At 48.7% G+C, this 26,960-nt stretch overlaps 2 protein-coding genes and 1 pseudogene across 2 annotated transcripts in view; 2 read left to right on the forward strand and 1 right to left on the reverse strand.

Moving 5' to 3' along the window:
• The window catches only part of LOC147650267 (maestro heat-like repeat-containing protein family member 7), a 285,583-nt gene that overhangs the window by 225,658 nt on the left and 32,965 nt on the right, over positions 1-26,960 (forward strand). The window lies entirely within an intron of this gene.
• Positions 1-26,960, reverse strand: part of LOC147650270 (maestro heat-like repeat-containing protein family member 7) — a 226,296-nt gene that overhangs the window by 182,398 nt on the left and 16,938 nt on the right. The gene's annotated exons all lie outside the window — the stretch shown is intronic.
• On the forward strand, positions 24,236-26,272 carry LOC147650274 (uncharacterized; annotated as a pseudogene).

Below are 26,960 nucleotides of genomic sequence, written 5' to 3' on the forward strand. Positions count from 1 at the left end.
TAGGAGAGGCTTCAGATTAAACCAACTGCTGCATGGTTTAATTGGTCTGGTGCCTGAGGCTTCTGATCATTTGATTTGTACAAATGCATTTTAACAGTTTGCTGTGCTGTAAGCATCTCATGGCTGCTACTATTGAGAACCTTGTTCTAGAAATATGTTAAGAGGCATCTTTCCAGTTTAAAGCCAGGCCCTGGCCAAGCCTTGACTTTACCTGGAGGGAACGTTTGCCATCAGATCCAGATGTTTTCTGTCCCAAATCATTATTTGAGTCACTTTTTGACTCAGCAATTTGACCCTGTTGATATGACAGTTGGATCAGTTTTGAAGTGGGCTTGGAGAACCATTTCCGGAGGTGATTACCCAATCCTTCACTGATTGTTTTGTTTCTGTTTGTTTGCTAACGATGGGATGCTGGTGCAGTGTTTTAGTAATTAATAGTAGTTTTATATTACATATGTTATTAATAATGTTTATGATTTAATTGATTTTTAACCGGTATAAGTTCTTATTAATTGTGTATATGGTTTTGTGTTGCTGTTGATGTTTATAACAGAAGTACACCTCATTTTATTTTTTTTTAAGAAAACGGGGGAAATGGATGCCCTAAAAACATTTGATTAGTGTAATTCATTAACTTCAAGGAGAGAAGTGCCTGTGTTTTGTTGGCAGGTTCAAAAAGGTCACCTGTTCATCTGACCAGACTGTCTGTCTCTGAACACATGAGATCCAGTGAACAGAGATGTCATCACACAGCCTTGGTACTCCAGACATGGATCAGAAGTGGAGCTGTCAGGACACAGTTGTGTCTGAACACTACACAGACAGTTGCCAACAGAACTTTTATGTCGTTACTATGATGTTATGTCTCTACCAATTTTTCAGGTATCCTTTGTTTTAAGATTTAGAAGGATCTGAAGAAGAACTTGAACATCAAAACCCTCAGTCACCCATCAGCTGCCAGCTGACATCACGGGAGCAGTGAACGTTCCAGGACTGAATCGTGTTAGAGAAATTCTGTAGAAGATCTAAGAAGTGTAGAGACTCCATTTAACTGTATATAAAGCAAATTGTAGTTGTGTGTTTACCCTTTCAGCAAATTGCTTTCACGCTTAGACTACATATATACCAAAGCACGTGTGTTAAAAGTAGTTCTATAATAGGTTAAGATAGTTTAGCCTGTGTAGTAATTGTTATGTTAGTATAAAGTATAAGTATTCCCCCTTCAAGAGCTAGTGTAAGCATCTTTGAAAGTTCATTTAACGATTGGAGTTTTAGCTGTAAGTTTGCAAATATGGTGTCATTTGCATGGAACAAACTGCTTATGGTAATTGTGTTGTGTATAGTCCTGACTAACTGTCTGCTAACTAACATCCAAAAGAGGCAGAACATGTGGGTCACTCTGGCACATTGAACTGGCCAAAAGTCAGTGTGTCTAAGCCTAGCCACACCTAGAGATCCTTTCGCACCTGTCTCGTAGGAGTCCCTGAATGGGATCCTCCAGCATTTAAAGATTTAATTAGTAATGAGACTCGACTGAATCGATTGGCAATGTTGCAAGAGTGCAATTGCACTGTTGGCTTCACATTAAGACAACCTGAAGCCTGTTGGCAAGCAAAAAATTACCAAAGTTGTCAATGTTACAACCCTCAGAAGAATTAGATTTTTTAAGTTCCACCAATACCGCAGGTGGATGGATAATGTTTGAACCCCCGACAAAAAGTCATTCTAACAAAGTAATGTAGCCCTGAGCTGCAGTCAACCCTATAGCTGATCTCGTTACTACCACTGAAAGTAAAGCCTTTGTTCGTGGTGCAATCTCACAGGACAATTACCAAAGCGATTACCTAGTTCCATCTTCCTAATCTGTGGGGATAGGGCATGGAATGGGATTCCTGCTAGTCCACATGGAAGACCCTGTTATCTTGGGAAACATAACCTTGTTCCACCCAAGCTAACACCAATTGTTGAATATAGCTAGCAAAATGAAGAACATCAAACAGTCAAAGCGAAGCCTGAATGAATTAAAGTTTAGCCACCCTAAAAAGGCTCGCTTGCTGGACTAAGGAAGGATTGAACTTAACATCCACAATGTTAAGTGAGCTTTCAGCCAATGTGAGTAGTGTATGTCATGCAATATTATGAAATCGAGCTGCAATGGACCTTTTGCTCTTGGCACAGGGACGTGGTTGTGAGGAGTTTGAAGGCATGTGCTGCTTGGATCTTACTGATCATTCAGCTTCCATCCATAAGAACTGCAACAGCTACAGGATGGGTTACATGCCCTAAAAGAAGATAGTGACCCCACTGGAAGCTGGTTCGCCAGCTGGGGCAACACCGGATGGTTGAGGTCTCTTGTGCTAGAAGGGGGACGGACTTTACTTATAATGTTAATTGGGATGACAGTCTAAGTGGCATGATATCTTATCCAAAGCCTGGTTTGTGCAAAAAGAGAAAGGGGGAATTGTTGCTATATTTTATATATTAGTAAAGGCCTGTATGCACAAACCAGCCTTTGAAATAAGTCGTGATATTAAGGGCTGAAATCCTTGAAACTTGCCTGCAGAAGAGAGAGTAAAGCAAAACAATATCCTTGTGTACAAGGATAAGAATGTAAACCTGTGTGTGTTAGCCAATAGTAACTTGCTCTGCCCACAGACCCTGTAGAACCCTATAAAAGGTGTGTTAATAATAGAAATAAACGGCATTCACAATTACTTCTGTGAAGACTGGTGAACAGCTCGGGGGTCTTTCAACACTCAGGTAATGTCATTCCAATATTTACTGGGCTGCACACCGGTTCCTGGGGTTTCTGTCAATTCAAACCCAGGCTCTCCCTTTTTGTCTCTCCCTCTTTGTTGTTTTGTCCTAGTTTCAGCCTGTCTTTTACTTTGGGAGAGAAAACAAAGCTGAGCCCAGCTCGGCAGCAGTGTCCCAGTGTTGGGCTGAAGGGCACCTCAGAGGAAGGACTTGCCCATCCTCATCTTCCTGCAGGAAAAAGGCATCACTGGAGTTCATTTTCATCTCTTGCTGTGCTCACTGCAGCTCATTTGGGCTGGGAAAAGCTCTCAGATCATCAGACAGTGTGCAAGGATGCAGCAGAAGCAGGAGGTGTTGGCAGAGCTTCTTCTGGGTGCTGAGAGCTGCAGAGCCCAAACCAAGGGGCCACCACAGGCTTTGCCCTGCAGCATCCACAGAGCGCAAGAAGGGCTCTGCTGCTGGGGCTTCTCCAGTGGAGAGGAGTTTCTGGGCTGGAAAGACACATTTCCAGGGAAAACAGCAGCCTTGGTACCAGGAGTAGAGGATTCAGGGGTGAGGGGGGGTCATTGGGAAGCAGTTCTGGACTTGGCCTCATCCCTGCTCTGTCACAGCCCAGCTCTGGGGCTGCTGCTGGCACCTCCCTCTCCATGGGATCACTGGGAGGCCTGGAAAGGTTGGCTTCATGGTTGGATTGCATCTTAGAATCTCCTAGATCTTGGGATCTTTTCCAACCTAAAAATTTCTGTTATTTCTCCTTATGTTCCTTTGGTTTCCTGGACCAAATAATAATAATAATAATAATTTGCTCCTTATTTGAAAATACAAACCCTACCAAAATAACAGCAGGAAGTTGGAAGTATTCTCAAGGAAACAGGAGGAGAAATTGAGTCCATCTCACCTGTATCCTCAGAGCAAAACTTCAGAGGCATTTCCTGTGCATTCCCAACTTCATGGCCAGAGTTGGGGCAGGGTTTGAAAATGTGGACACCACAGGGCTGATGTGTGATGTGCACCTGGTGCTGCCCCACCTCCTCCCAAAGTGCTACATCTGCACAGGGCTCTCAGAGTGGACTTTGCAGAGGGCCATGAAAACAGATTTATTTTGGAATATTTTCACTTGCCATTACAATTTATCACCAGAAGCCAAGGCAAAGGAGTGGAGTTTATGAAAACATCAAGCAGGGAATGTGCCTGCAGGAAGCTGACAAATGGGACAGCCACACAGAGAGATGGTTTAGAATAATCCATTTTCATGCCAGCTCCAGTAAAGAGAACAGAGAAAGACTGAGCAGCATCCTTCCTTCTGACAACCTCCAGAGCATAACTGTGGCCCTCATCTGAAACCTTGCAGTGGCTCCTCAGAACATTTTTGAAAGACAAGGCAGTGTATTTTTCAATCTCTGTCTCAAGCAGGAAACTCAAAAGAGTTCCTTCTGCTGTGAAAAAATAAATGTTCCTCTATAAAAGAAGTAAATCCACATTTTTCAAACCCAGCCTCAACTCTGGCCATGGAGTTGGGAATACACAGAATAATGCCTTCTAAAGTTTTGCTCTGAGGCATTGGTGAGCTGGACTCAGTTTCTCCCTTTTTCCTTGGGAATGCTTTCACTTCCTTCCAGCACCTGCCAGGACGCAACAGGCTCCTCTGGGATGGGTCTTTGTAGGATAATGATGGGTTGCCATCATTAGGATGTCAGAGAAGTGGGGAGTGGCCTTTCCTCACTCAGCCTGGGTGTCCCTGCCCCAGTGAAGTGTCCCAACCTCCAATTTACCTGTGATGATGAAGAGAGCAGGAGGAAGAGAAGATCCCCTTGTAGTGATCCCACCTTTGGCTCTGTGCAGTGTCAGGTGCTCACAGGAGAGCGGATGGTTCAGGCCAACAGGAATTCCTCCACACTTGCACTGCACACACCAGAAATGGATTTTGTGTCCATCCAAACCATTGTCTTTGTTGCATCGTGGCAGCTGAGCTGTAAAGGGAGAACAAATGCCCAAAGTGCAGCCCTGCCCTGGGGAATCAGCTCCTAAATGCCCTGGATGCAGGTGTTTGGGGAAGGCTGGGGGGTCTGCAGTTTGGCCCTGTGGGACAGAGGGATGGAGTTCCCATGCCTGGGCAGTCCAGGGGAGGATGATCCAGAGCCTCATGGCTCTTGTCAAGTCTCTGTGTGAGGCAGATTTCCCCCAAGACCTCACTCCAGCCTTCCAGAAAGCAAATAGTTCTGTGTTCTGCTTCCCCAAACCTGTGTCTCCTCATCTGCTCCACCCTCTGAGTGCACTCACAGCCTGGCCAAAAAGAATTAAAAGTTTTTTGTGGCTGGCAATTCAAAAACTATGAAAGCTCACAGACAAATTCTGTGGGGTTGGTTGGAAAGACAGAGTGAGTTTTGGAGGGTCTTTGTTCTCTTTGCTCTTCATCTGCACAAGTCTTCACACTTTCCATTACAAGTCCCAGCCAGAGCTCCTGCTGGGGGAAGGAAAAGCTCCATAGCCATGAAGTGGAGCATTCCCTTCATTCCAGCAGCCCCTCATTGACCAGGAACTCCACAGGTCACCGTGAGGCAGTTCATTGCCAGATTTCAGCAGGAGTAATTCATAACCAGGAAAAGGCATCCCTGGGACTCCCAGAACTCCTGAATAGTTCATTATCCAAGGCACAATGCCTTCTGAGCATCCTCCTAGCAGGGAGGCTCCCATGTGGATACACCAAAATCCTCTCCAGCATTCCCCAGCAAGGAATCCCTCAGCTGGCATCTGCTCATTGCTGCAATAGCTGAAATTTAATTTGATCTTAATAATTAAACCTCCAAATAACAGCTTTCACATGCCAGCTGAACCATTAAATTCCAGGAGTGGATGCAAGCCTTTTTGCAGTGAGTGGAGTTTACTCATGTGGAAATTTCCTGGTGTGCTACTGGACTTGTTATTGATGCAAATTTTGTGGCACTGAATAAAAATGTTTCTTTTCCCTTTCAGACGACGATAGAATCCGTGAGTTGTTTGGTTGGGTTGGTTTGGGTATTTTTAATCCGCTTGGCACAAAGAAACTCCTCGTTGTTTGAGCTGTGCCTCAGTGCTGATGCACAGGACCTTTTCCAGAGCTGGTTTTAGAACTGGAGTCACTTTGCAGCAGCCTCAGCTGGAATCTGTGGGGGTAAAAATCAACAGTGGTGCCTCCAGAACCCCTCTGAGAGTCTTCTGCAGGGCCTTGTCCTGAGCCTCACCCTCCAGGACACACCAGCCAAGAAATGCAGTGGGACCACCATGGCACCAGCGCTCCCTGATAGACTCAACCACAGGAAATTACACCAGAGGGTGTGAAATATCAGATTTTCTCTTGTCCCTTGCTCTACTCAGTGCCCGTGGCTGTACAACACAGCCAAACATCCATCCCTGAGCTTGGCTCAGGAATCCTGGCAGCTTTGGAAAAAACCACTTTGCCACCACACGTGTAAGGCCAGCAGAAAGGCTTCCCCCGAGCAGCTCCTCCTGGATTCCAACCACAGACCTCTTCTTAAACCTAAATAATTTAAAAGGCACAAGCAAGACCTCTCTAGCTGCTCACACACCCATATCTGAGTATCTTTACTCACCGAAAAAGTGCACTCATGAAATTGTAATGTACATGTTAATTAATGTACATATTTTCTCTGTAAATTTTGCACAGCTGTAAGTGGCCAAATAAATAATGAATGCCGTGGAATAATTTATGTGAGCTCTGTTTCTTACTGCACATGTTTTAATTACCGATATGGACTCACCTCGATGAATTATTGAAAGTCAAAGAATAAATAATATTAAAATTAAAAAGTACACGAGAAGCAAAGTTCAAATAGATATTTAATTCTACTAACACGTTGTGATGTAATCCTTGCCCCATAATTGGCAGCAGGAGAGGAAATGTTCGTCCTGGCCAGCTTGAGCTCCGTTTCTTCTGGGGTTTTTTGTGCCTTTCAGTGTTGAAATTCATCAGCTGAAGCTACAGGGATGCTTTTCACCATTGGACCTTCAGAAGGAACTATGTTAGTTACATTAATTATGTCAATTCTTCCCTGTGAGGCTGCTGAGGCCCTGGCACAGGTTTCCTGTGGCTGCCCCTGGATGCCTGGAAATGTCCAAGGCCAGGCTGGATGGGGCTTGGAGCAGCCTGGGATAGGGGAAGGTGTCCAGGCTCCTTTGTGATGCCCCAACACCAACTCAGGCAATATCAGCAGCTTGTCACACTCAGATCCTCCAGCAGAGAATCCCACAGCACTCAGGGGTTAATTGGGGAAGCTCCAAAATTCCCACGTGGAGCTACAAATTGTCATCCAACTTTTACACAGTCAGCCAAAGGCCAGGGCTGTTCTGGGCCTCCAAATGCAGCTGTTGCACACTGTGAGCTGGTTTTGCAGCTGGGACCAGAGGTGAGGAACAGCTGGGGGAAGTGGCCAGTAATTAACGCTGCTGGTCATTAGCATGCTTGATTACTTACTGCTTATGCACTGCAGAGTAATTGTGTGCAATTTGCTGTCAACTGTGGGTTCCTCAAAGGTGCTGCCTTTGCAAGAACTGCCCTGGATGCTTTGCCCAGGGAGATGTTGGCAAAACTTGGGCAGAAGCTGTGCCTAAGGGGCTCCCTCAGGAGGTGTTGGACACACACTGATGTTTCCTGAGTGGATGGGCGCAGCCACTGCCCTCAGCCCAGCAGGAATCCTCCAGCCAGAACTGCTGCTGGCCTGTCCATCCTCCCCTCACTCAGTGCACCAGGATGGGTGTCACTGCTGGACACAAAATGAGTCACAGGGACACAGCTCGAGGTGTGGTGCAACAGAGTCCTTTATTCTCTCAGTATTTATAAGTTTTTGACCACCACCAGAGAATGGATAGTCAGGTCACCACCTTCCCAACCACACTGGCTGTGAGAGGTGTCCATCAAAAAGGCAAATGCTGGCTTGGAGATGCCAAGTCCAGATCCCTGCACTTGTGGGTGCATCCATGGGGATCAGGAGCTGCTTGCCCAGAAGGAGCTGGCCACCAAGCCCAGTCTCTTCTGAGGGACAAAATTCCCTCTCCCTGCTCACGGAGCCATCCCAGCCCAACACAGGATGGGAGGCACAAACACCAGGGCAATGAGACAGACTGGAAGTGACATTCTTAAATGGTGTCACTTCCAATTAGTCTTTGTGCCTGCAGAACGAGAAGAACTATTTTTAAGTTATGTTGGAGATTTGTTTTCGAGCTTTTCCAAGGTATAGCAAGCATTTTTCTCTCCAAGATGTCACAGCTTGCGCTTTTGAGCCTTTTTATGACTTGTCTTTGCTTCTTTTCCTTTTTTCTCTCTCCTGTCATATCCCAAACATTCACCAATTTTCCCCACAAAGACAGTATGCACTTGTGCTTTTTTATAAAGGGGTTTTCTATGGAACTTCTCAGTGAACAATTAATTCTTTGGCCAGCTCTGCAAATGGAAAATACTTGATTGAAGAGCAGCAATATGTGGACAACTCAAGAAATACACAAAATATCTTTAAGACAAATTAATTTTCAAACAAAGATGCAAAAATAAATTGCAATTTGCAAATACACTGAAGGTAAAATTCCCCACCAGAATGGGTTGGGTTGGAAGGGACCTTAGAGATCATCTCATTCCTCCCCCAGCCATGGGCAGGGACACCTCCCACTATCCCAGGCTGCTCCAAACCCTGTCCAGCCTGGCCTTGGGCACTTCCAGGGATCCAGGGGCAGCCCCAGCTGCTCTGGGCACCCTGTGCCAGGGCCTGCCCACCCTCACAGGGGAGAATTTCTTGTGTATTTCTGACTTAAATTTCCCCTCTTTCAGTTTGATCCCATCCCCCCTTGTCCTGTCACTGCAGCTCCTGAGGAAGGGTCACTCTCCCACTTCCCTGCAGCCCCTTCACACCCTGGGAAGGAGCTCTGAGGTCTCCTCACAACCTTCTCTTCTCCAGGTTCAGCTTTCCCAGCCTGTCCCCACAGGGAAGGAGCTCCAGTTCCCTTGCCAGCATCTCCTCCTGGTTCCTCGTGGGACACAACTGATGGAACTGCTCAGGCTGAGCTCGTGGGCAAGATCCCAGCAGCCCCAAACCTGGACAACCCCAGACACTGCAATTTAGACCCAAAATGCTCGGGATGGTGAGGCTGAACATGAGGCAGCACAGCCCACATCTCAGTCAACATCCAGCATTTTATTCTGGCCTAGATCCTCCACTGCTGACATCCCCTTTCTCACGTGTCCACCTGCAGGACTGAAAAAATCCTCTCTCCTGGCTGAGATTTCCTTGGCTTCCCCAGAGGGGAAGGAGATGGAAAACCAAAGCCCTGGAGAAGAGGGAGGTGGGAAACCATCCCTTTTTCACCACCTGGGAGCAACACAAAATTCTGCTGTTCCAAACAACACCTGGGGCTGTTTGCTGCAAAGGACGAGCACAACTCAGGGGCTGCTTAGCTCCAGACCAAAAATAAAGTCAAAAAAGCAAAGTCAAAATCCTTTCCAGGCTGTCCCCTGCCCCCTGGCCAGCCAGGTGACTGTCACTCAATACTGAATTCGTGCATCTCACAGGAACTTTGCCTCAAATGATAAATCAAGCAGGTTTTTTTAAAGCCCCACCTTATCACAGTCTCTCCTCCGGCACTTCCATGGGAAGGAATAATTATTTTGTGCTCACTGCATGTATAATGAATTTTCAGGCATACTTGTTTGATCTATCGCCTTGAAAATAAAAAATCCCATTAGTCTAACAAGCTCACCAATTATTTCCTGGGATCACTGAGCCTATTCCAGCAGAGAAAGTTGCATAAAATTGAAAGTGAACAGGGAACAGTGCAATATGTTGTTTTACAGGGTAAAACATTCTAAAGCAGTGTTTCACATTGTGTTTGGGGGCAGAGGAAAGAGAACTGGAAAGAGCAGCGAGCTTGGGTCTGCCTTAGCTGGGTGGAAATACCTGGGCAGGGAAGAAACATTTAAATTTGCCTGAATTTAGATATTAACTACTCTTGTAGTTAACTGCTCTGTCCAAGCCAGCTTTTGCAGGTTCCATGTTTTAAAAAAAGGCTTTTCCAGGACACCCATTCTCACTCATTTCAGATATTGAAACCCAGGCTGGTGAATGGCACTCCAGAAAAATCAGTGTCTCTCTCTCAGCTCCAAAGAAAGCCTGAATAACTTGCTCAGACACTGGAGGTACACAAAGTTGGATGATGCAGATTTCCTCTCCCCACCCAACCTCCCTCAGTCCCCATGAGCTCCTGGGGGCTGTGGGGACACCACTGAGCTCTCTCCAACCTCCAAATTAGTCCTGCTGCCCTCTGGGGTCACCACCTCTCTCCACTGTCGTGGCCAAAATAAAAAATAATTCAAATTGCTCCCAGGAGCTGCCTCAGCTTCAGCTGGAAGCTGAACCCAGCACACAAAGGGATTCATTCACTGAAGCCAGCAAGGGGCCAAATCCAAGGCAAAGATTCCCAAGTAAGTCTGCAGCTTGGAATAAGCTGGGGGTTGGCATGGACAGGACACAGCTTCAGTTTGAGCATCTGTGTCAAAGCAGCAGTAAAACCCCCAAAGTTGGTTATTGCTGGGGGTTTCCATCAGGATTACACCCAAATCTTGCTCCACATTTGGCAGCTCACAGATCAACACACTGAGGAAGCACCAGGAAAGAGGCTGGACGTGGCAGGGGTGGCTGCAGGGTTTCATCAGCCCTTTCCCTGCCACTCTGAGTGTTGGAAGGAGAACATATCTGAATTCAAAGCACAATTTAAATCTTGTTTGCTCTTTAGGGATGTTGAGAGATGTTTTTGCTGTGGTTCTGGAGGGGCGGCAGCAGCAAAGGCAGGCAGTGATTAGAGAAATGCCTAAAATTAACAATGTTATGCACACTGGCATTCCTGACTTCCAGCACTCCACACTGCACCCAGAAAGGTGGAAGTGGCTGCTCAAACACCCATGAAAATTACAAATTAGACAGAGCATGAAAACAGAACCATTTTGTGCTGGGGGATGGGGTCAGCAGCAAAAATGGACCTTCATGGACAGAGAGGATGATTTGACTTAATCTAACAGGATAATTGCAGGCCTGAAGAGTTTGGGGATTGAGAATGAAGAGTTTTGAGGGTTCCATGGCACCAAACCAAGCCCAGGGTTGTCCCCAAGATGCCAGCCCAGCCCTGGGAGAAGCCAGGGCCAGAGGCTGCAGGATCTTGTCTGGGTTCACCCAAACTGCTCCCTTCTCTTTCAGCACCAGCACATCCCCTTTTCCTGGGCCTTGGAGTATCCATCTGTGTTCCTGCCCCTCACCCTGTGCCTCCCTGCAGGTCACAGCTGCTCTTCTGCTCCTTGCAGCCTCCTCCTCCTCCTCCTCCTCACAGCACTGACACGGAGAGGTGTCCCCAGGTGGAACAGGACGTGCTGAAGTGCTCTGGCTGAACAGATCCCACCAGGAATCAGGGGCTGCAGAGCAACACCAGCACAAATGGGCTCTCTGGGGGCTGGTGCCATCCCTGCCCAGGTAAATGACCATGTGCAGAGTCAGACAAGTGTATTTCTATTACAAAAGGCTAAAAAACCTACCACCACCAAAAATCCCACACATTTTCTCCCTGTTCCTGTCTCTGGAAAAAGATCCACAGCTAAAAACAGAACAAGGGAGTCTTCAAAACAACCAGGAATGATGAGAGAAAGGGCACAAGTGGAGTAACTGAGGCATGAAAATGGAGTTTTAGCTTGTCACATTCAGTACTGCCTAGAGGGCCCTGGAAATACTGAACCCCCTGCCACCTATCTAAACTTTAGAGATCCATCCCAGCAGGGCCATGAGCCACTTCTGGCTAAGCTGAGGTCTGTCAAGCGCTCCTCAGGCACACAGGAGGACACCAGTGAAGGGTTTGGGCACCTCTGGTCACATCTGCTGAGGTGCAGGGTGCCCCACTCTTCCCAGCTGATTCCCAGCACCAGCAGCACATCACAACCTCCCAGCTCCGAGCCACAGGTGAGCAGGGCTGGAGTCTGCCTGCTCCAAGGAAAGGTTTTTCCCAGCTGCAGGAGACCCCAAGCCCAGCCTGTGTTTGCCAGCCCTCCTGGCCGTGAGTGAAGTGCTTTCCCTGGGGGAGCAGCACAGTTTGATTCTCCCTCCAGCTGCCTTGGCTGTCTCTTACTGACCCCTTCAGCCGCAGGGCTCTTCCTGGAGCACGTCCTGTGCATCAGGATTGTCTCCCCACACCTCCTGGCCAGCACTCCTCAAAGCCTGGCCACCCAGCACCTCTCCTGTCCTCCAGGACACAGCCTGCTGGGAACTGAGGGAGCTTCACCTGCTCACGTGGGATGGTCCAAATGGGATTTGTCCTGGACCCAAATCAGCCCAGGACTTTGCCCACATGGAAATTTCACTCCTTTGCAAAACAGAAGCACACTCTGACACTGAAGAGAAAAATTTGGCAGCCAAGCCTGCTTCTGCCAGGGATTAGCACTGGAGACCCTCGCACTGGGGATGGACACCTCCTTCATCCAGGAGCTTCAGATCAGGCCTCACCAGGGTCCAGAAGGTCACACAAGGACAAAACACTGAAGTGGAAGCAGAATTCCTGGGCACAGCCCTTCCCTGGGGACCCTGGGGGTGCTGGCTCAATAAAGCAGAAGGATTTTGGAAAAGTCTGCTACTGGCCCTGAAACTGGGCTGGCTGCTAAGGCTGGGAGCAGAGCAGGGTCACCAAGAAAAGGGGGCTGGAATGTTCTGAGGCAGGAAACTGCTCAGTGAAGCTGGGACAGGGAGGTGGGACACAGCCTGACACAGCCTGACACAGCCACGCAGCTCCTCTGCCCCAGGCAAGGGCTACACAGGGAATTTGGGAATTGCACACCGTGTGATTCCGCTGTGATGCTCCCAGGAGCCTCAGCCTGGGCTCCAAAGGAAAACTGCTGTTCCTGAGGAGCTCTTCAAGGACAGTCAGCAGTGGATGAAGGAGGCTCAGAGAACAGAGGGCAGCTGAGAGGCAGGGCCAGGGCTGGGGCTCATGGTGTGTCCTCAGAAGAAAAGGGAGACAAGATTTTCTCTCAGAGCTCAGGACCACTGGGAGCCTCTAAGGCATCACATTTAGGGACATCACAGAGAAGGAAAGGAACAGAGCTCTGGAAATTGGTCCACTTGGTCTTCACTTAAAAAAACAACACTGACAATAACTGGGGCTGAAGAGGAAAAATTATCACAGAAATGTTTGGAGTGGAAGGGACCTTAAAGTTCGTATTGTTCCTCCCCCAGCCATGGCAGGGACACCTTCCACTGTCCCAGGCTGCTCCAAGCCCTGTCCAGCCTGGCCTTGGACACTTCCAGGGATCCAGGGGCAGCCCCAGCTGCTCTGGGCACCCTGTGCCAGGGCCTGCCCACCCTGCCAAGGAACAATTCCTGCCCAATACCCCATCCAACCCACTCTCTGGCACTGGGAGCCATTCCCTGTGTCCTGTCCCTCCATCCCTTGTCCCCAGTCCCTCTCCAGCTCTCCTGGAGCTCCTTTAAGCACTGGAAGGGGCTCTGAGCTCTCCCTGGATCCTTCTCTTCATTTCTCCTGGCCCAAGCAGTTGCTCTGCCCACAGAAACTCCCAGAGCTCCTGCCTGGTCTCCAAGAAACACAGCTTTTCACCTTTCTTTCCCCTTTCAAAGCCTGTTTATCATTTGCTGTCTATTAGGCTGTCTTCCATCATCCAGCTTTATTCCTGCCTGTGAGTCCAGCTGGAAATCTCCACATTTACTCTTGCCCACCCAAGACCAGAACCCCAAAACCAGAGAGCCCAGCCCAGCCCTCCCGAGCTCTGCAGCAGACTTGGTTTAAATGCCAAGGTGAGGCTGTTGAATTCCGTCCCAGTTTCAGATATATTATCCCAAACCCAAAAGGTTTCTTGAATAAAACATGAAAATCCAGAATGCCATCTGTGCAATATCATTGGGCTAATTAAGTTGATATTAAATACAATTTGTTTTACCCAACTCCTACATTTTTCATTTTAAGCGAGTTACAGAATATTCTGGGTGAAATAAGTGTTAGAGAAACTGGTACTGGAAGCTCCAGCAGCTGAGCTGGAAACACCTGGGCTGCACATGAAGGGGGAGTCTCAGCAGAATCTTCCTGGAGCTCTTGTTAGCAAAAGAAAAATGACAAAGCATCCCTGGTAAAAGTGACCCTGCCCCCGTGGGGCTCTGTTTGGGAAGAGCCCTTTGGAGCCAAAAGAAAATGATGTTTTTCCAGGAGCAGCCCTGGGGTCTGACTGAGGGAAAGCTGCCTCAGCATCCCCACCAGCCTGTCCAGCCTCTGCCACTTTCCTGGGGGAAAAAATAAATAAATCTTGTAATCCAGAGGCAGAGCAAGCAGCCCTGGGCAGGTGACCCCAGCAGCTCTGCCCTGTGCCTTGCAAACCTCAATGAGAAACATCTCCATGGGCTGCCCAGCCACCCCCCAGCCCCATGGGGAGAGGTGCCAGCCCCCAAATCCACGCTGTCCCCAGATCCATGCTGTCCCCAGATCCACGCTGTCCCCAGATCCATGCTGTCCCCAGATCCATGCTGTCCCCAGATCCACGCTGTCCCCAGATCCATGCTGTCCCCAGATCCATGCTGTCCCCAGATCCATGCTGCCCTGGGGAATTCCGTGCCAGGAGGGCTCCAAGGGATGGCTGGGAGCTGCTGAGAGGGGACAGGACTGGTGGAATAACAATCTGTTGGTTTAAGGACCTGCACACATACCCAGAGCTGTGCAAAGGCAATTCCTACAGCCTGGGCCAGCAGCAGGAGGTCTGAGTGCCCCCAGGTCACCTTTCCAGGGCCAGCCAGCCCATCCAGACACCAGCTGCCCTTTCAGGAGAGGGAATATATCAATCATGCCCTTTGCTCTGACACAGGGGATGTGACATTCCTGCAAAGCACTCGCAGGTGAAGAGACTCTGGAAGCAACAGGCTGGAAAATCCTGCTTCTGCCAGAGACACCAACCCCTGCCCCTCTCACAGCTCTCTGGGGGAGAGAGATCTGCACCTCTCCATCAGCAGGGACACATGGAACACCTGCCCTAGCAGTCTCCATCCTCCCACTTCCCAGCCTGCATCCACAGGACTCATTGAAACACGTGCAGGAGATGCAGCAGTGCAACTGCCTGCTGCTTAACTTGAGGTGAGCAGTGGGATTTGCATCAAATGTATCCCAGTAAACCCCTGCCACAGGCTAAGGCTGCAGGCAGCCCTGAGCAGATGGTGATTTTCCCAGTGCCACCTCTGTATCCCAAGGGCCACACAATGGGTGTATCACATATCCCAAGGGTATCACAATGGATGTGCTCAGTGCAGGGAATGCCTGCAGGATGCAGCTCTCCTGCTAAAATCCAGGACAGCTCTAGGAAATACTAGACAAGCCAGAGTGCTGTGCTCTCACAACTTCATGGGAGGATGGAATTTTCCATGGTTTTGGACAAACACTGAAAATGATGAGAACTCGATATTCCCCACCTAAAAAAACCCCAACCAAACAAAAACCCCTCACCCAAAAACAACAACAACAACAACAACAACAACAACAACAATTCAGCTCTGCAGAACAAGTTGATTTGTTACAGCAATGGCAATTACTGTACACATTCCTGTGCACAGGCAGGTTCTGAGCAGGGTGAGTTTAACCTGCAGTGCTGCAGGACCTGCAGGAAAAGCCTCCCTGGTTATGCAGGGCTGGGACACACCTCCTCACCTTTTCCTTGTGGATCTAACAGGATTCAGGCTCCCAGCTGCCATCCCAGCCCCAGCTCTGTGTGCTGAGCCCATCCCAAGGATCCAGCCGGGATGTGATGGAGCCCAGCAGAGCCAGGAGGCAGCAGCACCTCTGGAGGCAGCGCCAGCTGTGCTGCCCTGCACGTGTCCCCAGGCTGTGCCCGGCTCCAGGGCACACAGCAGAGCTCCTGGAGCCACCACAGCTCCGTGGCACTGGTGTCTGCCCGGCTCTGCCGCGTGGGATCGCTGACAGGGACAGCAGGAAGGGTCCCTGCTCCTCGGCCACCACCCCTGCACAGTGGCTGGGAAGGGACCTGGGCTGCTGGACACGAGCCCAGGTGGGCAAGGAGAACAATCCTGGCTTGTATCCAAAACAGAGTGAGCAGGAGCAGCAGGACAGTGATTGTCCCCTGTGCTGGCACTGCTGGGGCACCCCCAGAGCTGGGCCCAGTTCTGGGCCCCTCACGAGAAAGGCACCGAGGGGCTGGAATGTCCAGAGGTGGGAATGGAGCTGGGGAAGGGTCTGGAGCCCCAGGAGGGGCTGAGGGAGCTGGAAAGGGGCTCAGCCTGGAGCAAAGGAGGCTCAGGGGGCCCTTCTGGCTCTGCACAATCCCTGCCAGGAGGGGACAGCCGGGGAGGTCGGGCTCTGCTCCCAGGGAACAGCGACAGGAGGAGAGGGAATGGCCTCAGGCTGGCCCAGGGGAGGCTCAGGGAGGAGATCTGGAAGGATTTCTTCATGGAAGAAATTGATTTCTTCATTGTCAGGCACTGGCAGGGGCTGCCCAGTGCAGTGGTGGAGTCCCCATCCCTGGAGGTGTCCAAGGAAGGTCTGGATGTGGCATTCAGAGCTCTGGGCTGGGGACAAGGTGGGCATTGGGCACAGGTTGGGCTCAGTGACCTTGGGGATCTTTTCCAGCCTCAGTGATCCTGGGATTCTGTGAAGGGGTGCTCACGTCAGGTACCTCAAACACAACCAGTGTTGGTTTCACCTGTGCTTTCCCTCCCTCCCAACACACCTCTGCTCCTGTGGCCTCTGGGAAGAGCAGGGATGTGCCTCAACTCCAGCAAATCCCAGCTGTCAAATGGATCTGGGGCAGCAGGGAGGCGGCACAAAGAGAACCCCAAGTCCAGCCACTCACAGCCAGGCCTGCCATGACTGCAGCTGGTGAGATGGGCACTCCTGGACACACAGCAGCCACTGGGACACTCCTCACCCCTCCATCCTACACAGAACTCCAAGTTCTTGCTGTCAAAGGGCTTTCTTTGCTATGGATAGAGGGGAAAAATGCAGAAAAACAATAAAAGAATAAAAGCCAACCTGAGGATGTCCAAGCAAGGGTTGATCTGACTGAGGCTCAGGACACTCTTGTCCCCCATGATTCCTCCCAAAACCTGCTGAGCTTTAAAAAGGACACTGAAATAGGCTCAGTTTTGTGCCAAAGTCTCTCACAGCCTCTCCAGCACCAAGTTTTAGTGGATCAGCCATCAGGATCCCCACCAGGCTTGTGGTGGTGCATATTTCTGGGAGTTACTTTGTTTCTCTGTGACGTGTCTTTCCCCTCCCCTCCCTGTCCCTGAAACGTTATCCCATGGCTTGGTGTTGTGTGTCCCCCCGCCCCTCTCCCGAGGTTTGAAAGAGTCCGGGAAAGAGGCACCCAGCCTCTTCTCTCTTCTGGAAGCTAGCCAGAATAAACATCCTGCGATCCCCCGGAGGGAGAAGCAGCACCTTTTTGGTCTTTTCTTGGTCTCGAAGGATCTCCCTGACCCCTCCATTCGACAGAGCTAGCTTGGATTTACTTCCGGGGGGCAAAGGGAAGGACTCTTCAGGTGGCGCCCATCGCGGGGGCTTTAGAACCCCTCCGGACGGCTGGAAAACACCCCATGGGTGTTTTAACAAGCCTAGGTACTGTCACCTACCTCGCAGTTTTTCTGACGGGGGTCGAGTTGGTAGCTCGGTGAGTACACGAGTGTCATGGGGTGGCTTTACTTTTAAGACAGCTTAGAAAGAGGGGAAGTTGAAGCTGCTGGTGGCTGATGGGAGTTTTTCCTCCTGACTAATTATCAGTCATTTCCAAGAATTGACAGCAGATCTGACCATTAAAAAGTGAATTCAACTGGTAAACACCCCCTTAAGAAGTACAGACAGAATTCTCTTATTCTCTTTGGTTTCCGGCTTCTGAAGAGGTAACAAGGCTCTGTCTTGGCCTCCTCGCCCCCTCTCCAGGCCGACAAGGCCGCGGGGTGGAGGGGGGGGGAGGGGGGAAGAGAAGCAGCCGAGCTTGGTTTTCAGTTTTTGCTGCTAGACTGAAACTTAACACCATGAACTCTTGCAGTTTTCCTAAAGCTTTTAATTCTTTTACTACCTGGATAAACATACAGATTACTCCTTTTCTCAGAAAGACAGAGAGAGACAATCAACATAAAGAAGACATCATAGAACCACCAAAAACAGTGAAGAAAAGAGTTAAGTTTAAATAAGAAAGAGAGAATAAGGAGATGCTTTACAGCTGAAATATCTTTCTGGTAAAGCTATGGAGATAGACAATAATAGTATAAAAAGATTCCTTTAATTCATGATGAGTGTTGGGAGGAATAGAGTATTCAAAGTGTAAGTTTTGAGCAAAAGAGAGAGAGTACTTGTGATACTGTGAGTTGCTGGAATTGAGTTGAGTGAAGATTTTGAAGCTTTGGGGGGCAAAGAGAAAACTGTTTTCCAGGAAGGCTCTCAGAAACAAATGAAGAAGACTTCTGCCTTTGAATGACTTATCCTTAAAAATAAAATCCCCAAGCTCAGTGACCCATACACACCTCGGAGAGATGTGAGATGGGAGGAGAAGATCTAATGACAGATTTCCGGGCAGCTGGCATTAGAGAAATAAAAAACTATGACAAAAATAGTTTTCTCGTGAGAAACTCCGTAAGCTAACAGAAAGAGACTTCTGTTTCTCTACAAAGACTGATGAAAAGACTGTAGCAAGAATTAAGACTGTTTTTAACCACCAAAGTCCTAAAATTATTTGTCTCTACGTTGTCATGTGTACAGAGAAATAGTTAAGATGTGAAAGATAAGGGGGTTTTCTGAAAGTTTATTCTGGTGTTCTTATTCTTGTAGTTTGTTAATAAACTGTCTTTATTCCTTTTAAGTTTTAAGCCTGTTTTGCTCTTGTTCTAATCCATATCTTACAACAAGAAATAAATAATTTTTTTAATTACTGGTTTAAAACCACGACAACGAGTCAACTCAGACCGAGAACCTTTTTTTTTTTTTTTTTCTTTTCTTTTCTTTGAACACCGCGCATCCTTCAGGAAACAGGTACTGGGGGGGTCGCGGGGGGTGTGGGAAATCCGGCGGTTGTTGTGGGGTTTTAGCGGGGCACGGTGGTGGTAGTGCCGGTGCCAGAGCCTCTCCCTGGTATCGGGACCAGCGGAATCCACGTGGAGTGGGGGAGGTGCACCGGCAGCAGGTCCTGGGCTCCGCGGTGGTTTCTAAACCCTGACCGCAGTTTGGATCTTTTCTGGTTTTTTCGGAGGTAAAAAAAAGGTTAGACCAGCCTGTGTAGTAAAGCCTTAAGATTGGCCATGGGTACTCTTTTGTCTACACAGGAAAGGAATAAATATTCCCTTATTAAGAATATTTTAAAGTCTGGAAATATCAATTTCTCAAAAAATAAGCTGAGGAAATTAGTAAAATGGTTTTTTTTGCATTTTCCGGATTTAAATGTTGATTCCCTGCCTGACTGGGACAAGGCTGGACAAGCCCTTACTATGCAAGTTGAATTGGGGGACAGCACAGCTGGCAAATACCTCCCCCTTTTCCTTTTAATTCGGAAAACCAGCCTACAGAGGCAAAAGCCTCTGGCTTGCTCTTCCCCTCACCTTCCCTCAGCACCTCCGTCAGAGGGCTTGTCCCAGGCATTACAGGCAGACAAAAACTGCCTGTACCCTTCCCTCCCCGCAGAAAACCCCGAAAAACATAGCTTTAAATCCTCCCTGCAAGGAGGAGAGAGCTCTGCTGAACTTACTCAAGAACATGTGCAGAGCCAAAATGGCGCCGGCCGCGTGTTACCTGGCCACATGGTGAATCCCCCTGTGTATCCCCTTTCTCCTACCCATAATCCCTCCCACCCACCGGTTCCTGCCCCCAACCCTTATCACAACCCCTTTGTTCCCCCTGACATTCCACCCTGCACCACCCGCCAGCCCTGCCTGGCCCCACCCTATGACCCTGTCCCCCGAGGCTGTAACCCTATCCCCTGTCCCTCCGGCCCCTGTCCCGTGGGGAGGAGGAACGGGGAGGGAGGGAGTTACACCCCTTGCTCCTGCAGAGGGGCAGGGGGAGGGGTGTCCCGGCCCTGCTCCCCGATGGGAGGCTGCGAGCCTCCCGGGCCCGGCATGGGGGGTTGCGGGCTCTCTCCTGGCTCCTGCAGGGGTGGGGCTGAGTCTTTCCACAGACCCGATGAGGGAATGAAACCCCCGGGACCCGGCATGGGGGTGTGCGGGACCCCAGGGCCCGGCATGGGGGTGAGGGCCCCCCCGCCCAGCTCCTGTGGGGGCGGGGCTGGGGGCGGGGATGGGGTGGGAGCTGGGGGCGGGGCTGGGGGCTGGGCCGAGTGGGGGGCGAGGGGCGGAGCCCTTCCCAGTTCCCACGGTCCGGGGGGCGGGCCCGAGACCGAGCAGGGAGGTGAGGTTGCCTCACCACATTCCAAAGGCGGGTGTGGTTGCGCTGCTGCAAATTGCCCTGATGGCCCCGGGGGACGCCCCGGGGAATGGAAGGGTGAATCCTCTCAGCCTGCTCCCAGTGTGGAGCCACATGGTGCCCCTGGGGGATGGGGGAATGCGAGCCTTCTCGATATCCGGGCAGGACAAGCCTCCCCCCCCTGCCGGTTCAATGCAACTCCTGGGAATGGAGAACAAAATGGTTGTGACTCAGCCTTTTTCCCTACTGCTGCTCCGGTGACTTTTACTGGAACAAGACCTCAGAATCAGCATTACAAGCTGTTTTCACACCAAGACAAAAAGGAAATTTGCAAAGTACAAAGAGAATTTGGCCGTAATAGTGAAATATTTAAAAGCATTGTTAAAACAACATTAACCTCAAATGATTTAGTTCCTACAGATATTAAAGATCTTTTTAGGTGTTTGCTTACACCATCTGAATTTGAATTATGCGAAAACACATGGAAGCGATTTCTAAAAAACATACTGGTGGAATTATTAAAAACTAATCACCAATATGTAGATTTATTAAATAATCCTATTACTTTAGAGCATTTATGTGGTGAAGGAGTATGGGAAAACCTGAGGACCAAACTAGGGCATTGCCAAAAGCTGTGATAGATAAAATCACTACAGCTGCAGAAAAGGCTTTCACACAGCTACCTACAGCTGACACTAAGGGCAGTTATATTAATGTAAAACAAATGCCCTCAGAAGGATTCCTGCAATTCTTAGACCGATTAAGAGAACAAGTCTCCCGTCAGGTAGAAGGCCCTGTAGTACAGACAGAGTTAGTCAAGGAACTTGCTCAGAGAAATGCTAATGAATCTTGCCCTAGAATTATTTTAGGTTTGCCTGTGGATCCCCCTCCGACCCTTGCACAGATGTCAGCAGCCTGTGCAAGGAAAGCAGAGATGTTTTTGCAGGAAAAGAGACCTCCCTGGACCACCCCAAGATCTGTTGCTGCAGTTTCATCTGAGACAAGGAATGAACAGATGACATCTGACCAGCAACAGGGAATTTGTTTTTACTGCAGAAAACTGGGACATTTTGCTAAAAACTGTCCTTTAAAACAACAGAAACACACGGATACCAGCTTGCCAAAAAACTTACATCACAGCGCTTATCCACTCAGCGTGCAGACATAAATGAAGTGGAAACGAATCTCTGTCCTTTAATAAAAAGGGGGAAGGGGGGTGAAAAACTGCAAAAATATAATTGTGAAAAACGTTTGCCTAATAAGGTCTGGCAACCGCAAAAGCGATTCAGACTTATAACTTCTAAAGCTTTTTGTTTCAGATCTGACTGCTGGACTGTCGTGGGAGTAGATTTGCAGGATAATTCACAAGACCTGGCTGGACTGGATAGCAGGTATTTTGTTATTGGAGACACAGCACACACACCAATAGAGATTGAGGTGGCTCCCATGGGTGGCTCCCATGACAATTAAGGGAGACCTAACACACCTCATTCTCTTAGCTAGGTGCCCCCAACCACCTTACTATATAGATAAAGGGCAGGTAATAGCCCAGGTAATCCCTGTTCCAACAGAAGTCCCAGTAGATGACAAAGCACCAGGAGTCTACTGGGCAGAAGTAGTGGGTGAAAACAAGCCCATTATGGGATGTAACTTAACACATAAATCAGAACATCTCCATGTAGAAGGGTTAATTGACACTGGGGCAGATGTGACCATCATACCGGAAAAGGTGTGGCCCTCACACTGGGAACTACAACCAGTGGCAGGAAAAATACAGGGTGTTGGAGGGATGAAACTGGCAAAAATTGCTAGAGATATCGTCCAGATCGAAGGTCCGGACGGTAGGATAGCTAGTGTCCGACCTTTTGTAATTGACTACAAGTGCCCCTTGTGGGGGAGAGATACCATGTCTCAGTGGGGGGTGAAACTCACTATTCCTGAGACACCTCAGGATCTTTGATAGAGGCCACTGTAGAGCGTCCTGTCCAAAAATTATCTTGGCTAGATAATGATCCAATTTGGGTGAACCAGTGGCCTCTCAGCAAACAAAAACTTGGGGCGCTAGAAAAATTAGTGGAAGAAGAATTGGCTAAGGGACACATAGTAGAAACAACCAGCCCTCGGAATTCCCCGGTGTTTGTAATAAAAAAGCCAGGGAAAGATAAATGGCGTCTCCTTCAAGATTTAAGAGAAATAAACAAAAAAATACAAGACATGGGATCTCTCCAACCAGGAATGCCCTCCCCAACCATGCTACCACAAGATTGGCTACTAGCAGTACTGGATATTAAAGATTGCTTTTTTCAAATTCCCCTGCATCCAGAGGATGCACCAAGGTTTGCCTTTTCCATTCCTACCATTAACAGGGAAGCTCCAATGAAACGGTACCACTGGACAGTATTACCTCAGAGGATGAAAGCCAGCCCCTTCATCTGCCAGTGGTATGTGGGGTCATTGCTGTCCTAAGTGCGTGCTGAAAAGAGAGAGACTATCATTTTGCATTATATGGACGATATTTTAATATGCTGTCCCAATAACAACATACTGAAAGATACCCTTGACCTAGTGGTTAAAGTTTTAGCCTCTGCTGGATTCCAATTGCAGGAAGACAAAGTTCAAAGGATGCCACCTTGGAAATACCTGGGCCTGGAAATTACAGCATGGACTGTTGTTCCACAAAAATTGGAAATTATTGGTAATCCTAAAACTCTAGCAGATCTCCATTTCCTATGCGGGTCACTAAACTGGGTCAGACCCTGGCTAGGTCTCACCAATGAGGACCTGGGCCCCCTACTCAATTGATTAAAAGGGGAGAGAGAGTTACTGTCTCCTAGGAAGCTGACTCCAGAAGCAAAAACTGTAATTGAAAAGGCACAAAGGACCTTGACAGAAAGACAGGCACACCGCTTCAAACCTGAGCTGCCTTTCAAATTTATTGTCCTGGGGAAATTGCCACATCTACATGGGTTAATATTCCAGTGGGCCGAGGGGCAGAGGGACCCACTCTTAATAATAGAATGGGTTTTCTTCTCTTATCAAAGACCCAGGACTATCACCAAGCCACAAGAGCTGATGGCTCAGCTGATTCAAAAGGCCAGAGTAAGGGTGCAAGAACTGGCAGGTTGTGACTTTATGTATATTCACCTCCCAGTCAGGCTCTCTGGAGAAGGCAAAAACTCCCCTGAGAGACTGACCAAAGAGATGTTTGAGCATCTGCTGCAGAGCAATGCTAACCTCCAGTTAGCTCTGGACAGCTATAGTGGGCAAATTTCAGTTCATGCACCATCACACAAATTGTTTCGTGAGGAATTCCATCTCATTCCTCATGAGAAAAGGAGCCGGAGGCCACTCAAGGCTCTCACAGTGTTCACTGATGCATCTGGGACATCCCACAAGTCGGTGATGACTTGGAGAAATCCACAGACTCAGCTTTGGGAAGCTGATGTTGAGTTTGTAGAGGGGTCACCCCAGATAGCTGAACTAGCTGCGGTCGTGAGAGCCTTTGAAAAATTTTCAGAACCAATTAATTTAGTTACTGACTCAGCCTGCGTAGCAGGAGTGGTGTCCAGAGCGGAACAGGCAGTTCTCAAGGACATTGAGAACGAGCATCTCTTTAGATTGCTTTCAAAACTGATTTACTTGGTCTCGAATAGAGAACAACCTTTCTATGTGATGCATATAAGATCGCACACCCCATTGCAAGGTGAAATCGCTGAGGGGAACCGGAAGGCTGATTCCCTTGCTGCCCCAGCCGAAAAGGTATGTCTCCCTGATGTGTTTCAGCAGGCAAAAATAAGTCACCAGCAATATCATCAAAATGTGCCAGGACTGATTCGTCAGTTCCAGCTGACACGGAATCAGGCCAAAGCCATCGTGGCTACCTGTCCCAATTGTCAGCTTCAGGCAGTGCCATCATTAGGCATCGGGGTTAATCCCAGAGGCTTTAAGAGCTGTGAGGTGTGGCAAACAGATATCACTCACATTCCCAGTTTTGGTCGCCTTAAGTATGTACATGTGAGTATTGATACATACTCAGGAGTGGTGTATGCCTCTGCTCATGCAGGAGAAAAGTCTGTGCATGCTAAACAACACTTAGTACAGGCCTTTTCTGTATTGGGAATCCCTAAAGAAATTAAAATAGATAATGGCCCAGCATATAAATCCAAGGAGTTCCTGGAATTTGTCCAGCAGTGGGGAGTGGAACATAAAACTGGCATCCCCCACTCCCCCACAGGTCAAGCTGTAATCGAGCGTACACACCAGACGCTCAAACAAGTCCTAGCCAGGCAAGGTAGCAAAGCAGTGTGGATGTCTCCCCAGCAGAAACTCTGTAAAGCTCTGTTTACTAATAATTTCCTAAACTGCTCATTTGAAAACATGAATCCTCCTGTAACTCGGCATTTTAACAGTGGTGATCAGTTTAAATTGTCACAGCATCCACCGGTGTTAATCAGGGACCCTGAAACTTGGCAAACCAAGGGTCCCTATGAACTTGTCACCTGGGGGCGAGGTTATGCGTGTGTATCCACCCCTTCAGGCCCCCGATGGATCCCTCAGAAATGGGTAAAACCTTTTGTTCCAAAGAATCCAGCACCAGCAAGAAGAGAAGAGAAGCAAGTGGCTGTCACTTCCAAGAGAAGACGCCGCTGAAGAGAGCAAGAAGAAACCTCTCTAGCCTCTGACCTGCATACTATAACTGTGAATATGTTTTAAAGAATGTCTGTTTCCTTTTTTTTAGAAATAACCTACCTCTTACTCAAATCCATGATGAGCCTTAACCCTGCTGTCATCCTGCTCGCACTGAGCAGCCTGACAGCAGCCTGGATCGTCCCACAGCCACACCAGAACATCTGGGTGACCCTGGCACAAACACTCCAACAGGAAAACATATGTCTATCGACTGCAGCAGCAAAAAACCCTATGTCTACCTGCCTGGTAGGAATTCCCTTGCAGCATGATGAATTCACACACAGCTTTAGTACACTGACTCCTGAGGCAGATAATAAACTACACAGCACTCATGTAGAAGCAGAGTTAAGAAACCCAGTAGAAGAGTGGCTGCCCCATTTTCCTAAGGCAACCCAGGAACCCCAGGAGTTAGAGCTACTGGGTTCCTCCCCAGCATCATACTGTGTACACTTTAGGGTCAGTCCTCCAACTCATAAAGAAACATTCCACCATATAGTACAACATCGAGAAGAGTTCACAGCAAAAAGGTGGTGCCGTGTACTAAGCTACATCAAAGTGCACTCTTCAGCTCATACACATCCCAAAAGCCTCCCCAAAGGACTGTTCCTCATTTGTTGGGACCGTGCATGGGCAGGAATTCCATCCCGTCTCCTCGGAGGGCCGTGTACCATAGGGCGTCTATCACTGTTAGCGCCCAAGCAAACATTAATTGGCGAGTGGACCCATAAAAACAATTTGACAAAAAGAATTCAAAAGAGAAGTGCTACAAAATTAGATGATGAAAATTGTGACTCAGAGATTTTCCATTGGTCAAAATCAAAAAAGGATTGCTGCATCCATTTTCCTTCCCTGGGTAGCTGCAGCTAAGGCTCTAGGTGAATTGGGACACCTAGAATGCTGGGTGGTAAAACAAGCGAATTTAACATCTAATGCCATAAGTGCCCTCCTAGAAGATGAGGAAATTACCAGGCAGGCGACACTTCAAAACCGTGCTGCAATAGACTTTCTCCTGTTGCTCCACGGGCACGAGTGCCAGGAGTTCGAGGGTCTTTGCTGTATGGATCTAACATCGAAAGCTCCTAACATCCATGCCACGCTCCGAGAGATGAAAAGCATGATCAGACAAGTCAAGCAAGAAGCAGATGACTGGTTCAATGGACTGTTTAAAAACTGGGGACTCTCGGGGTGGTGGGCTTCAGTAGTGAAAACTATTCTGTCACTGCTAGTCATTGTTTTGCTGACGGTGTTAGTGTTTGGAGTGCTAAGCAAAATACTGTACAGAAGCATAGTTAAGCTAATCTCAGCTACCTCAGACGTCAACCATATAGAGTTGGCAGACCAGAGTAACCCTCACCAGCCTGCAAATGGGGATTGGTGGGCCACTTCGGGTCAGTAAGTAGTATAAGCTCATTACCTTTCATTCAATTACATATATCAAAGTAGGGGCAGATGTGGTGGTGCATATTTCTGGGAGTTACTTTGTTTCTCTGTGACGTGTCTTTCCCCTCCCCTCCCTGTCCCTGAAACGTTATCCCATGGCTTGGTGTTGTGTGTCCCCCCGCCCCTCTCCCGAGGTTTGAAAGAGTCTGGGAAAGAGGCACCCAGCCTCTTCTCTCTTCTGGAAGCTAGCCAGAATAAACATCCTCCGATCCCCTGGAGGGAGAAGCAGCACCTTTTTGGTCTTTTCTTGGTCTCGAAGGATCTCCCTGACCCCTCCATTCGACAGAGCTAGCTTGGATTTACTTTGGGGGCAAAGGGAAGATCTCTTCACAGGCTGAGTGAGAACTCCTGCATTCCCTGGCACCCTGAATTCCAAGGCCAAAGCCAAACAAAACAAGCAGAGCAAACCCTGCTCCTTCCCCTTCCCCCTCCCAGCCAGGTGGGCAAGGCAAACCATTCCTGCTGAAATACAGCTCTCAATTGGAAAGGGCCCCAAGATTGTGTCCCCTGAACGAGAAAGCTGACAAGAGGGGGAAAATATTACTAAAAATAAAATACATCCATCACTCCACAAATTATACTCCAATACGTCCTTCAGGCAGGAAGGTCCCTGCTTGGTGCTGTATTCTCTTTCTTTGGGATTT

This window comes from Cyanistes caeruleus, chromosome 16 (assembly GCF_971803275.1).
Source record: "Cyanistes caeruleus chromosome 16, bCyaCae1.hap1.1, whole genome shotgun sequence".
Lineage (NCBI taxonomy): Eukaryota > Metazoa > Chordata > Aves > Passeriformes > Paridae > Cyanistes > Cyanistes caeruleus.